Raw genomic sequence first — 7,378 nt, 5'->3', positions numbered from 1 at the left:
ACACACAACACCACTGTGCGGTGTGCATGCACAACAGCAACACACACACAGGGAGAGTCACCAAGTAGTGACAGGCCTTGTTGTCGACCAGGGAAACAAAGCAGGAATGGTATAAAACCTTTTCCACAGTAAACCCTAGCTTCATTCATTGACAAGCAGCAGAGTAAGTCATCAGATAGCAAGAACATCTCAAGAACACCAAGAACAGGTGAACAGCCAGAGCTGTCTCACCTATTCCACAATCACCAAAAGTTAATCAAGCATCACCAGCAAGCCAGGAGGAGCAGGGCAAGCTCATAAATCCAACCAGAAGCAAATCCTCTACACCAACACCCATTTCTAGGAGCTGGAGTGAGGTATACCAAATAAACATGAGCAAACCATAGTTTTGCTCATAAATAAGCATACTATGCATCACAGGAGCACAGAAGGGTAGAATACCATGTTTGTGTCATCATCTGGCAATTGTGTCAGTTGGTGCAAGCAAACATGGATGAATCAAACAGGAAATCACCAAGGGAACACTGGTTAACCAAAGTAGTGGTTTAACCAGAGAAATCCATCAAGGAATGACTCTATCTGTTCAACCAAAAATCACCTAACACCTAAAGCCCAGCAAGCCATCAGACAGATAGACAGATTGTGTCTATGTTTGTTTATCAACAGTAAAGCTCACTGGAAATCCAACAAGGGATTGTCCAGTGATGCATTCATCAAGCCACAGCTAGCCAACAGGGGTGGGAGCATCCTGAACAGCAAGAATTGCTGTTGAGGCCACCTCGACCACAAAACTGAACAACCAAGCCACCCATCATCACCCAGAGGGTTCAGAGTGAGCTAGGGTCCCCAACAAGTGTTGGCTTCCCTCTAGCTCAAGTCAACTGAATTAAAGAATCATAACTGCAGAAACAGTTCATCTCATTTATCAAATAAATCTTGCCAAGCTACACAGATAAATGATGTACACAATTAATTAATACACCAGAGCCTTGCAGTTGATCCAATGGATCACTGCAAGCAACAACAACTGCTTGAGCCAACATCAGCACACACCAGCACTTGTCTGTGACCCACACACATCTCAAATTGAGCACTAGTAAGGCACAAGATGGAGCACAACAGCTTCTACAAGCAACTGATGATCACAAGATCATCAGAAGCTTACTAGAGCCTATTAAGGCATGCTAGAATCAATTCTGACATTAATTCATAAATCATATAAATAAAGTAGCCACAGTTAATCAATAGATGCTTCACAGATAATCACATAAATAATTTATGATTGTATCCAGAAGCACATCAAAGGCATGATGAGTCACTGGATCAAGATACACAAGGAGAGCACACATCACTCATCACTGAATAACACTGATAAGCCAAACAGCAATGCTCAATTGAGCATACTCATGAAATCAAGCACAAGCTATAGCATAGAATAGCACTGGCACTTACAAATTTGCAAGAATTGCACACTGTAATCATGCTAGGGAAGCATACATGAACACACTTGAGTGTCTGGCAAGCATAATAACATGAACAAAAGCACAGAGCAAGAATCTAGCAAGAATGGCAAGCAGCTATAGGGTTAATAGCATGCACAACAGCATGGATGCACAGTTACTGCAAGCCAGGGTAGATAGCAAGTAACAGCAGGGCATGAAAGAGAGCAGTAGAGTAGGATCCAGGGTAGCAGCACAGCATCGCAGCATACACGCAAGCTAGCAAAGCACATTGTAACGGCCCAGGGTAGCACCCCTATTAGATTTTGTCTGTTCTTTTTCTTTTGTGCATCATCATGCATCATGCATCATATCTTCCACAAGATTTTATGAACTAAAATTTATTTCTAAATAAAAACATATTTTGTTTCCTCTCTCTTGTCTCTGTTTGAATTCAAAACTGCTTTTGTATTTGATTGTGTTTCAAACCAGTTTTTCAAATCAAAAGAAAAAGAGAAAAAAAAACCCTTTCTATCTTCCTGGCCTTCCTCTCTTCTTCCTGGCCCATTCCCTCTTCCTCTCCTCTTCCCCGCGCAGCCCAGCTCGGCCTCGGCCCAACTCCACCTCCCCTCCATTTCGGCCCGTACCCCTTCGTGGGAAAAGAACCTCCCAGTCCTTGTCGCCTTCCTCCTCACGATGATGGTGTGAGTGCCTGGTCCTCCACCACCGAGCGCCCCACCTCAACCACTCCCCTCCCCCTTTATCTTTCGGCCTCCAGAAACCCTAGCTCGCCTCTCCTATTCCTCCCTCTGGCCGCCGCCACTATCTCCTCTTCTCCCCACCTCCCCTTTTTTCTCTCTGGGAACGAAGGAGAAACCCCACAGTACACCTCCTCCTCGCCGCCGTCCCATCGATTCCGGCCGCCCCTCGACGAACCGAAGACACCGGGAGAACCGCCTCGTCGAGCTCTACGTCGTGGTGCAAGGAATCGAGTCAATACCCCGTAAATCGAGCGCGCGGTCGCCGTTTCTTCTCCGACCACCGGCGAGTTCATCGTCGATTCCGCCGGGCATGGTGCCTCTCTGGCCTTCTCGTCGCCTCCATCGTCTTCCCCAAGTCAGGGCGCACCTTCGACGCCCTGTACCTCGTCCCGGTTCGCCCGGGAGCTCCAGGTCCATGCTCGACCAGGATCTTCCGCCATGGCTGCCATCCGTGAGCTCTGCCTCTACTTTCTTCATGTTGCTGCGCACCCTCATGTCGACATGATCCAAACAGTACCATACTGGTTCGTCCTATATTCCCTAATCGTTTGGCCTGAGTTCAAATCCCACGCGTGTGGATTAAACCTATCCTTTTTATCTCTGTTTTCTCCAGATCAGGCGTTCACAGATGCTTCACTTTGTGCCTGAGATCATCTTAGCCAACATCAGCAACCAGCCTAGCTGGTTCGTACCCTTCTGCTTCGATCCGGAGGTCCTGTGTTCAAATCCTAATTCCTGCGATTTAATCCACCTTTTTGTTCTCTCCTCCTTGAATCAGATCAGGCACCGCTGATGGGCCTAGCCCAGATCGATCCGGCGCAACGCGTCGCCCGTGCGGCCGAAGCTCCCTCGTCGCTGCTCGCAGGCCTTGAGAGATCCAGCCCACGCGCGGATCCCTTCACGCACCCTGCAGGTAGCAGGCCACTCCCAGATCCAGCCCGTCCCTCTCTGTCCATTTTATTCTTTTTACAAACCTTGATAAATTCATATCTCCTAAACTATAACTCCAAATAAAAAATGTTATATATGAAAGTTGTTCAGAAAAATGTAAGGAACATGAATATGCCATCCATTCATCTGTTTGCATCTTGCATCATGTCGTGACGTGATAGTTCGTGCATACCATCTAACATATATGCGGAGTATTTCGGACACCGACTATGGTTTCCCCGCTCCGTTTAACTTTGAAGTAGCGCACCCTTGCCATGTCGTACCATGCTAATCCACCCTTAAATTTGACGGTAGAAAATGCAACTCCAACCTAATTTATGTGTCAGGGGTTCCGACTCCGATTAAATTGGATAAGTGCATCGCATCACCCTTGCCATGTCATGCATGCATATCATATCATGAGCATGCCGATTCTTCTGCCGTAGTTGTAAGACTTGCATCCGTTGTTTGTCCAGCATTTGCTTCTTCCCGGATAGGATCGCGAAGTGGTGCTGTGAGATACGACAAGTTCTCCGGATGTCCCTCGGCAAGCTTTAACAGGCAAGCATTTCCCCTATACTCCTGTCCCTGCAGGAGTCGCTCACCTATTTTATTTTGCCTTCTCCCTCATGCTATCCTTAAGTTGCGTTCTTGTCACGTGTCCTTTCCACTTGTTACCTCAAGCAGCCCATATTGCCACCACCACCTCCTACGGCTATTGTTTGGTTATCGGGTCTGCCTTGCGAGTCGTAGTGCATGCTAGTGCTGTTTTATCTCGTTACCGTTATTGTTATCTTATCGGGTTATATGTTGGGAAGAATCATGGTTACTTTAGTTGTAGATAATTGTTTAGCGGAGGCATCGGTGGGTCAGCTGCTCGTTTTGTGACGGCTCACTTGTGTTTCCTAAATAACCTAGGACCCCGAGTTCTTGTTATCTGTTCCGAGACTGAGCGCTCTAACCACACGTGGGTATGCTTACCGGGTCTCCCCTCGACCACTGCCGGAATCTACCGCTTTGTCCAGTGGTCACAACTAGTTTGGATGTTTGTTTTGCTTCTCCCGGGCGTGCAAGCATGTTTCTTTGTGGTCAGATGATATGATGTTACTTTTGGGGAAGCCGTGTGCCTTGTAACCCCGTTGTCTCTTGCACGTCCGTAGGTTGCGGAGCCGCTGCGAAGTGGTCATCCCGCTGGGCACTGATCACCTAGTACGCTGACGCAATAGCTGAGTCCGCTTCGGAGCACGGCCGGACTCTGATACGGGTTTAACTTAGTTAGGTGGCTTCCTGGACATTGTTGTAGTGAAGGAGAGTGCGTGTCGTGATATCCACCTGTCGTAAGTGGGTTGAGCGTGCGTGTGGGCACATTTGGGCACCCCTGCAGGGTTACAATCTTATCGATAAGCCGTGTCCGCGGTTATGGACAACTTGGAGCTGTATGACTCGACCATAGACAACTTACACCTGTTGTTTCAATACTAATAACTTGCATAGTAAGATAGAACAACCTAAATAATAACTGGTTAAAACTTGTCAACAGTGTGAGTGCCTTTGTAAGTACTTCTTTGCGAAGGGGGAAAGCGTCGGCTGTGTTATGTTTGCAGAGTATAGAACTGTTAGTTATGCGCTCTCTCATCTTCTCTGATTAGACGACTGTTGTAGAGTGTCTCTATAGGTTTTTAGTGCTTGCGCGCTGCCGCTTAACCCCACCATATTGCCTATGACGTTCCTCTTGCGTCCTCTAAGTCCCCTGCGTGCCTCAAGTACAAAGGACGACTGGTTGACGAATGCTTATACGTCTTGAAGTCTTGTTAAGTACGAACCCGTACTTATTGCTGCTTCTACGGGATATAACCGGGCAGGTATGAAGATATGTTCGATGAAGACGACGTTAACAGGTTACCCTTCCGGCTTGGCCTGGGCAGGGTTATGGACGCCGCTGGTTATCTTCAGGACTCTTAGTCCAATTTGTATCTTGTCCGTACTCGGACGTATTCGATCTTCTGTATGATTTGGATCTTTGTATTGTATATTTGTATCTTGACTCGTTGGAGTCGTTGTTGTAATATATGTTTCTTGTGGGCTCTATTGTAAACCTGTTGTAATGTTACTACTCGTGGTAATTCCTCTGGCATCACGTGTGCTTTGTCGCGCACGTCGTGTCGGAGGGCGTGTCGGAATCGATATCGTGCGGATTTCGGCGGGATCGTTGGAATCCTCATGGTACCGGTTCCGGGGCGTCACACACATCAACAGCATCACGGCAGTGCCAGCATCTCCATGAGGAGAGGCAGACCAGTAACTAGAGCATGGCACAGAGGAGGAGGAAGAAAGGGAGAAGATGGAGGCGCACTAACCTGGAGCAGCACCACGCCATCACCATGGCAGTACGGCGGCACAGCCTGGCCACGGCAGCGCCAAGCCATGGCCAAGCCAGACGGTCGCCGAAGCGCGGAAGCTCCAGCGCAGGCACGGCGAGGCCTACGGCCGAGCCACAGCACCAGGCGCACCAGCGGCGACGAGATCGTCACGGCACATCACGGTCGTGTCGCAGATGCGTTGGGGGCGAACGATGGCGGCGGCGAAACACGGATCGACGCGGATCAACGGGCGCGCCGTCGAGCGGCCGTTCGTTTGCGACCGATCTCGCCGGCGGGGGCGGCCGGAGATGGCCGGAACAATCTGAGAGCACGGCGCGACGCAGTGGATCGCGAGCTCGGGATTAGGGTTCGCGAGGAGAGAGAGGAGGAAGTGAGGGCGGCAAGTGGGCCGGACCAGGCCAACGGGGTTGAGCCCAACCCACTCGGGTTCACCACCCGACAGTGGGCCAGGGGCATTTTGGACATTTCCAAAATAACCAATTAAGTGAGAATTTCAAAGAATTTTATAAAATAGAATATTGCTCTAAAAAAATAATTAAAAATATGAAAATTGATCAGCATAAAATTCTCTACCTGAATAAAATATCAAAGGAAATTTTTGAATAAAACTAAGAATAAGTCTTAATTTGGTGATTATAATAATCATTTAAATCACACCTTATATTTTCAATAATGAAAATAAGTCCATTAATGCTTTTGGACTTTAAAAACACCTTGACAACATTTCAAGGTTGTATTTTACCCTAAACAAAGTATCCCTAAATTATTCTTAGTATTAACCTCTCACATGAAATTATAAGACATCGGAAGGGGGGGAACAAACCCTAAAACTGGAATCATGCATAAATGCTTCTTTAACCATTGCCCTTATCGGACAATGATGCTATTTTTCAGAAACAGAGGACAAGGGTCAGTCCACACCATCCAACTGCAACACTTTGCAGTGTTCAGGCAAGTTCATCACTTGCTCATGTCATTCGAGTATTTTTACCAAATTAATTGCAAAGTACTATGTTTATCACTATTGCATAAAAACCAAAACCACTATTTTCATAACTATGAATATGACTATGTGGTGGGAAATGGAACCATGGATTGTGTTGATATGGTGGAGGTTCCATTGCAAGGGTTTATATCCATCTAGGATTAAACAACAAATGTCGTCCAGTGATTCTTGTGCCGTAATACCCGTGTTAACCATAAGATCCGGAGTGGGACGGAGTAGTCAAAAGTGTTTCCACCTCTCGTTCATCAACAGATGCTCATTACTGGGTGCACATGATCTCATGGGTTGCAACTGCCGGCGTAGGAATGTATGGTAGAGCCCTGCATTGACGTCGTGGTCGGGGTCCACCCTGAAATATATGGGAATAATGGGACCGGCGTGGACCCAGGGTCGGAGATTGCAGCAACGGGTGGGTGTTCGAGGTAGCGGAGGAACATGATTGGCTAGACCTTATACCGGGCCTCACACCATAGGAAGTGTGGACGGGAAAGCTGCCCGGTTGGCACCAAGGTTAAGATCTCTTATGGGTAAAGCAACACACCTCTGCAAAGTATAAAGAACCGTGACCTGTCACTCCCTGTTCCGGGATATGGAACTACGAACGCGGCCGGAAAGGAGCTCCATGAAGTTCTAGTAAACCGGTGAAGGCTGATGGACATAGTTCTTTGAAATAAAAGCAACCTCTTGAAGAAATGTTTATCAAAACCTGCATTGGTATTAGACTTTCTGGTCTAATATCGTAGCTAGTGCATCAAACACCTCTTTTCTATAATGAACTTGTTGAGTACGCTCGTACTCATCCCACTCTTAAATCCCCTGCTTAGATTGTCTGAACCGTCTGGAGGAGGACAACGACAACCC

The 7,378-nt window shown here is 47.5% G+C and overlaps 1 long non-coding RNA gene across 2 annotated transcripts; it reads left to right on the top strand.

Annotated features, from left to right (window-relative positions):
* Positions 1–1,736: 1,736 nt before the first annotated feature.
* Positions 1,737–5,225, top strand: LOC127342721 (uncharacterized). 2 transcript variants are annotated; one of them, XR_011755598.1, is made up of 5 exons: positions 1,737–2,724; positions 2,814–2,884; positions 2,979–3,113; positions 3,607–3,691; positions 4,993–5,225. It is a non-coding gene; the product is annotated as an uncharacterized lncRNA (long non-coding RNA). The 2 variants fall into 2 exon arrangements; XR_007876841.1 differs by having other exon boundaries at positions 3,607–5,225.
* Positions 5,226–7,378: the final 2,153 nt, after the last annotated feature.

The sequence above is a fragment of the Lolium perenne genome, chromosome 3, assembly GCF_019359855.2.
Source record: "Lolium perenne isolate Kyuss_39 chromosome 3, Kyuss_2.0, whole genome shotgun sequence".
Taxonomy (NCBI): Eukaryota; Viridiplantae; Streptophyta; class Magnoliopsida; order Poales; family Poaceae; genus Lolium; species Lolium perenne.
The sequence above is the reverse complement of the archived record's forward strand: the minus strand, read 5'-3'. Positions and strand labels throughout refer to the sequence as shown.